We start from the raw sequence: 7,864 nt of genomic DNA, 5'->3' as shown, positions 1-7,864 counted from the left end.
CTATATCTATTGAAAATTTTTGACTACTCCAAATCCCTAGTAAATGATTAAGTATTTTATCCCATCCCCATTCTGATTGATTATATACTTTTTGAGTTACACAAATCCATTGAAATTGAGCATGACACTGCAAAGTGTTCCGGACCTTTATGCTCTGAATTTTATCTCCTATTAGCAACACTGCTTCTTCCAATGCATTAAGTTTATCCTCTATTTTGTATCTATCTTATCCTGTGCCCCTCAGGCATCAGAAACATTTTTTGCTAATCCATTTACATATTGAGTTGTGTGGATTTCTTGTGTCAGAGCTACTCCTGCTACTGCTGCGGCAGCCACAATAGATACTAGAGCTGCAATACCAGCAATTAACAAACCTAGAAACCGCTTTTGCCTATCAAGCAATGCATTTTGTTCTGTTAAGGCTTCAAGTCCCTTATTATCATACCATTGACCATTCATTCTTACAAGTACCACGACAATGCTACTTGATGCAAAATTAACAAATCTTTTCCCCGATTACTGTGGGAAACATAATTGGTAAGATTGCAATTAATACATTGAATATAATGTCCTGAATCTTTTGTTATAATCACTTTTCCAACAATTAACACATAAGGAGACCCAACACAGGAGTAGGCATTATCATGTGATTGCAGAGTATAACTCTGAGTATAACTCCGCATGATATTTATTTATTTATTTATATCCTCACCCAAGGACATTTTTCCATATTTTGTTCAGATAGAGTGGGAGGGAGAGAGAGAGAAAAACATCGACACGAAAGGGACCCATCGAGTGGTTGCCACCCGCATGACCCAACCAGGGCCGGGGACAAACTGCAATCGAGGTACATGCCCTTAGTGGGAACTGAACCCGGGTCTCTCTGGACCGCAGGCCGACGATCTAACCGCTGAGCCAAACCGGCCAGGGCGTGTGATATTTATTAAGTCTAGATTAGCTACCAGTTTCCATGCACTTCTTTGTAAGGCACCTCGCTGCGTAACCAACATGCCTTCTATAAAACCCCCTGGAGTTTCTATTAGTTGATAAATCAATGTACCCTGGGGATTAGCCCATACAGGACCTCTCCTGTCCCTTCAGTAGGGTGCCGTACAGCTGATCCATAACGGCATTGTCTCCATCCTGGATAAGTTTAAATACATTTCCACAGGGGGAAGGTTAGGGGGAGTTATTACTCCTCCAAGCTTCTTTGTCCTGGAGGGAAATCCAGTCATGTAAATACTCCATTCCTTCTGTTGAAATGTTCCAAAACTTTCTCCAGAAGCGTTAAGTAATCCATGAGTCATCTTATGGCCCTTACCCACTTTTACACACTCAGTAGTCTCTGTTTCAGAAAAACACATAGGCGGCCGAAGAGATTTTCCTGTATAATTAAATCCTCCAACCCACTGGGGTGTGAGATGGTCTGCAGATGGGAGGCCTAGAATTTCCGTGTTTGATACAAAAACTGGGACCGTGGGATCACCCCATTCCATAGCTCTAAGCAAAGGAGGATCAGGCACGCAAGCCAAACAAGTCTGTTCAGCGCAAAGTCCCATCGCCTGGTTGGAGGGTAGAGCCGGCATCATTAGGAACACAGAGGACGGGTCCCATCGCCTGGTTGGAGGGTAGAGCCGGCATCATTAGGAACAGAGAGGACAGGTCAGCAGACCCTCCTCTAGCAACCCAGTGACTCTTTGCTTCCTGCATCAATCTCTTGATCTGACCCCAGGTCGGACTGGCAGCCTCCCGTGTCCCTCTCGACCCCGAGGACGAGAGCGAGGGGAGGTTGCGGAGCACGAATGCTCAGGTGGCGCATCTTGTTGGCTAAATTGACCGGTTCCATCCTGTCAGACGAGTCGCTCTGGGACCCACCGCAGATTTGGTTGATTCCTAGGAATAACACAAACATAACCTCGCCCCCCGATTAGTACTGGGTCTGGACCTTGCCACTCGTTAGTTAGGGGATCGTTCCAGCGGACTTCAGCGTGTTTACCAGAGAGAGAACACCAATGTCCTTCAGCCGCAGAGTGTCCCGATGCGTCCGGATTTCAAAATTAAGAGTATGGATTTACGTACTCTATTATTGAAGCTGTGTAAATTATTCTTTATTTCAGTTAATGCCTCCTTCAATTCTAACTGTGTATCCATGATTTCTAACTGGTCCTTTTTTATGCTCCTGAGGCCCTCCCTAAGTTCACTGAGGTTCTCACTAAGTTCATTGAGCATCCTTATAAGCAGTATTTTGAACTCAGTATCTGTTAGGTTGCTTATCTCCATTTCGCTTAGTTCTTTTATTGGGGTTTTGTTCTGTTCTTTCATTTGGGACCTGTTTCTTGGTCTCCTCATTTTGGCTGCCTCCCTGTGTTTGTTTCTGTGTATTACTTAATGAGAGGTATGGGGCTCGCTGAGACCAGATGCTGCTCGTTTGAAAGAATTTAGGAAAAACCTGAAGCAGGATCCAAGACTGGCCAATCCTATGGTTAAGCAAGTGGCAACAGCTTGAGTGGGCCTGAAAGTTGGGTGGGGCGGGGCAGGGCCTCAGGGAGTCACCAGGGCAGGGCTACCAGTGTGAGCCAGATTGCTGGAGTCCCAGATACGGCGACTTTCTGCCGCCCCCGGGAAGGGCTCACCAAAGGAACAAAGGCCTCTTACAGCACGTTTGTCCCGGAGAAAGCCCCCTCTCCAGCCCTCGCTCCAGTGCCAAACAGCTCAGTTCTTCCCTGTATGTCTCTCGATTTGGAATATAAGAAAGCAAAAAATGCCCAATCAGAACAGAAAAAAGAATTCAAAAAAATGAGGATAGTGTAAGGAGCCTCTAGGACAACTTCAAGCGTGCCAACATTCACATCTTGGGGGTCCCAGAAGGAGAAGAGAGAGAACAAGAAATCGAAAACCTGTTTGAAACAATAATGGCAGAAAACTTTCCTAACTTGGTGAAGGAAACAGACATACAAGTCCAGGAAGCACAGAGAGTCCCAAACAAGATGAACCCCAAGAGGCCCACACCAAGACACATCATCATCAAAATGCAAAAGGTTCAAGACAAAGAGAGAATCTTAAAAGCAGCAAGAGAAAGGCAGCTAGTTACCTACAAGGGAGTTCCCATTAGGCTGTCAGCTGATTTCTCAAAAGAAACTTTGCAGGCCAGAAGGGAGTGGCAAGAAATATTCAGAGTGATGAAAAGCGAGAACCTACAACCAAAATTACTCTATCCTGCAAAGCTGTCATTTAGAATCGATGGACATATAAAGAGTTTCCCAGACAAGAAAAAGTTAAAGTTCATCACCACCAAACCGTTATTATATGAAATGATGAAGGGTCTTTTTGAAGAAAAAGATAAAATGTATGAACAAACAAAATGGCAATGAATACATATCTATCAACAATGGAATCTACAAACAAAATGAACAGGTAGAACAGAAACATTCTCATAGATACAGAGAACATTTTGTTGGTTGCCAGTTGGGAGGGGGTTTGGGGGAATGGGTGAAAAAGGTGAAGGGATTAAGAAGCACAAATTCATTGCTAGACTGACAAACCTCAAAGGGAAAGGGGTTGGGGGGTGGGAAGAAATAAACCAAAGAACTTAATGCATAACCAATGGACACAGACAATAGTGTGGGAAAAGGTGGGAGGGGGGCGGGAGGGGGGAGGAGGGGGTCAATGGAGGAAAAATGTGGAACATCTGTAATACATTTTACATCCAACAATAAAGATTAAAAAAAAAAAAAAGAGTATGGAGAGCGAGGTTTAAGATATTATTGGACGTAAGAGGGCCGTACTCCCCCTTCTTTACTTTTTATATTTGAGCCTTAAGGGACTGATGAGCTCGTCTGATCATGCCTTGCCCTTGGGGACTGTGGGGAATGCCTGTGGTGCGGGAGATTCTGAATGTCTGGCAAAATTGCACAAAACTTTTACTAGTATACGCGGGGCCGTTGTCTGTTTTTGTCATGGCTGGAATGCCAAGGACAGCAAAACAAGCCAGTGTGTGACCAATGACTTGTGTGACGTTTTCTCCTGTCCCAGCAGTAGCAACTAAAAATCCTGAGTAAGTATCAATAGTGACATGTACATAAGATTGCCTTCCAAATTCAGGGACATGGGTAACATCCATTTGCCATAATTTTCCTGGGAGCAACCCACGAGGGTTTATGCCATCTTGAGGTCCTGGGGGCAAATGCTCAGGGCTTGCAGGGCAGGCTTTAGCTATTTGACGAGCAGCTTCACGGGTAATATTAAATTGCCTTCTTAACCCTGCTGAGTTTTGATGATGAGTAACTAGCATGAGAAGCTTTAGCTTGATCAGTTGCAGAGGAAACAAAATATGTCCCCCCTGTTAAGGTATCTCCTTGCGCATTCCCTGCTGCAAGGGGCCAGGTAGGCTGGAATGTGCTCAAACATGACCAATAAAACAAGGATGTCACTGTTATTGAATTAATTGTTGTAAATTTAAAATCATGGTAATAACTGTAGAAGGGTTACTTTCAGTAAGAATAGCTGTTTCTAAACCTCTCATTAGGGAAACAATATATTTGGAATCTGTATACAGATTAAAGGGCTGCGATACCTCTTCTTTAAATACTGCGAATACTGCTCCTAGCTCCCCTCGTTGGGCTGAGCTAGGCGAGGTCTGCAAACACAGCCTTGCCGTTAATGACATAACTAGCAGTCCCGGTGGTGGAGCCATCAGTGAACACCAGCGCAGCATCCACAATAGGCTGCGTTTGGATAATTTTTGGAAATATAATTGAATTTTGGATGAATACCTGTAGGAATTTTTTAGCTGGATAATGACAATCCATTTGTCCTGTAAAACCAATTAATGCCAATTACCAGCTTTCTTCGTTTTGCCATAACCATTGTTGCTGCTGACTGGTATAAGTCACAATAATGAAAGGAGGCTCTGTGCCAAATAATTCAATGGCTCTTTTTCTTCCTTGCTTGAGGAGCTGAGCAATGGAACTCGCATAAGGGGTGATCACCTGTTTTCAAGAGGAGGAGAGATGAATCCATTCTATAGGACCTTGTTGCCAAAACAATCCCGCAGGTAGGTATACCATAGGGAGGACATGAATTGCCAAGGAGATTGATAGTCTATTCTCTGAACTGTCTGGGTAGCTATGGCATCTTCTACTACCTTTTTTTTTTTTAATCCTCACCTGAGGCCATTTTTTCAATTTTTTGTTCAGATAGAGTGGGAGGGAGGGAGAAAGAGAGAGAGAAACATGGATGTGAAAGGGACACATCGAGTGGTTGCCACCTGCACAACTCAACCAGGGCCAGGGACAAACTGCAACCGAGGTATGTGCCCTTAGTGGGAACCAAACCTGGGTTTCTCTGGACCGCAGGCCGATGCTCTAACGGCTGAGCCAAACCAACCAGGGCTCTTCTACTACTTTTAATGCTGCCTTTCCTTCGTTAGTTAATTGATAAGGACTAGTTGGATTAGAATCTCCTTTTAATATGTCAAAAAGGGTTAATTCTCCTGTAGTAATACCCAGGGAAGGCCTTAACCAATTTATATCTCCCAGTAATTTTTCAAAATCATTTAAGGTTTGTAAGTGATCTGTTCTAAACTGAAACTTTTGAGGTTTTATCTTTTGTCCTTCAATTACTTTTCCTGGAAAATTATAGGGGGCTGTTTGTTGCACCTTTTCAGGTGCTCAGGTTGATCCGTGTTGCTGCAATTGTTCCTGCAGAGAAGCATAAATATCTCGCAACAGAACAGGATCTTCATGTGCGAGCAAAATGTCATCCATATAATGAATAACATAAGCTTCCGGAAGGGCGGTTTGCGTGCCAGCGATGGCTGCAGCAACCAGTTTTTGACATAATGTGGGACTGTTAGCCATACCCTGAGGCAGGACCTTCCAGTGATATCTTTGCACAGGTTCTTTAAAATCAGTTGAGGGGACACTGAAGGCAGATCGCTCTCAATTGTTTGGATGTAATGGAATGGTGAAAAAACAATCCTTTAAATCAATTACAATAAGATGAGGTCCCTTAGGAATGGCTACAGGAGAGGGGAGGCCTGGTTGCAAAGGTCCCATAAGCTGCAGGGTCTTATTAACTGCTTGTAAATCTTGCAGCAATCTCCATTTTTGAGATTTTTTTCTTAATCACAAAAATTGGAGTATTCCAGGGACTATTAGAGGATTGCACGTGTCCTTGCTCCAGCTGTTCCTGCACCAGCTGTTGAGCAGCTTGTATTTTTTCTGAGGTCAAAGGCCACTGCTCCACCCACACTGGATCATCTGTTCACCAGACTATGGGGTCTGCAGTAAGGGAGGCAGGAATAACAGTGACCCTTGCTATACATTTTGCTCATATCCTAAACCTCGTCCATCCTGATTGCCTTTAGGCTGTATAGGGACTTCCCTGCCTTGACCATGCTTGCCCAGTCCCTCTCCAGGTGGATATCCTTGATCTAACGTTTGTTTAGCTACTTTCTTATTAGGACTATAAGTTAATACTCCCATTTCTTGCAGTAGATCTCTTCCCCACAGGTTTACTGGGAGGAATGGCAAAACATATGATTGAAATTGTCCCGTCTCTCCTTCATCACCTTGCCTGGTTGAAATCTGCGAGCTTTGTAATAGAGAGTTTGTTTGTCCTGTTTCCTGCTGGGTGGTCATAGCCGAGGTTACTGGCCATGAGTCAGGCCAATGACATTGACTTATTTCTGATACATTGGACCCTGTGTCTGAGTCCTTTAACCTTTTTCCATTGACAGTTAATGTTCTTTCTGGTCGTTGAGAACCAGTGGCTTCCACCCAGTATGCTGCATCAGTGGAGCCGAATCCATGAGACCCCCTGTTTTGAGAGGATAGAGATTGTCCTGTAACTTTAGGAGGAACTAACACTAGTTGTGCAATTTTCATTCCTGCTGTAATAGTTATAATGTCTCTAGGAGTTGTAGACGTGACTTTAATTTCTCCTGTATAATCATTATCTATGACTCCAGGTAACACCTGCTGCCCTCTCATAGTGAGTCCACTTCTTCCTAATAATATCCCTACTGTTCCTGAAGGCAGAGGCCCATAAATTCCAGTAGGAATAGCTTGAGGTCTCGTTTCAGGTATTGATACAAAGTAGGAGGAGGCACTGATGTCCAATCCTGTACTTTCTGGGGTGGCTCGGTAGAGGTCCTGTACTCCTTGCAAGTCAGGTAGGTTTGCGCGTGTACACCGACATTGCTCCGATTGTCTGCAGAGGCTGAGGCTGCCCCCATCGGGAGATTCCCTGCTGATTAAGAGGATTCCCATCTTTGCCCTGGCCAGTTTGGCTCAGTGGTTAGAGTGTCAGCCTGCAGTCCAGAGAGACCCGGATTCGGTTCCCGCTAAGGGCGCGTACCTTGGTTGCAGTTTGTCCCCGGCCCTGGTTGGTCGTGCGGGTGGCAGCTACTCGATGTGTCCCTTTCACGCCGATGTTTCTCTCTCTCTCTCTCTCTCTCTCTCTTCCTCCCACTCCGAGAAAAAAAATGGAAAATGTCTTTGAGAATAAAAAAAAAAAAAAAAAGAGGAGTCCCATCTTTGTCTGTTTCTGACCTACATTCATTAGCCCAACGCTTTCCCTTTTGGCATTTTGGACATAGGCCAGGCTGGCATTGATTGCGACCCTGTACATGATTATTGACCCCTCCTTTCAAGTGACATTCTCTGTTAAAATGACTTTTCTTTCCACAGTTGTAACATTTTCCTTTTCCCTTTTTTTCTTTTTGCTGCTGTTGTCTTAGCCCTTGCAGTGTAGTTCCCTGCAAAGCAGCTGCAAGGGTAAGACCCTGAATGTGGGAGGGACCTACGTCTGCACATAACCTGATATAATCACCCACATCTCCCTTTTCCTTCCATGGTCGAAC

The sequence above is a fragment of the Molossus molossus genome, unplaced genomic scaffold (assembly GCF_014108415.1).
Source record: "Molossus molossus isolate mMolMol1 unplaced genomic scaffold, mMolMol1.p scaffold_m16_p_27, whole genome shotgun sequence".
Classification (NCBI taxonomy): Eukaryota; Metazoa; Chordata; class Mammalia; order Chiroptera; family Molossidae; genus Molossus; species Molossus molossus.
This window is presented reverse-complemented; position numbering follows the sequence as displayed.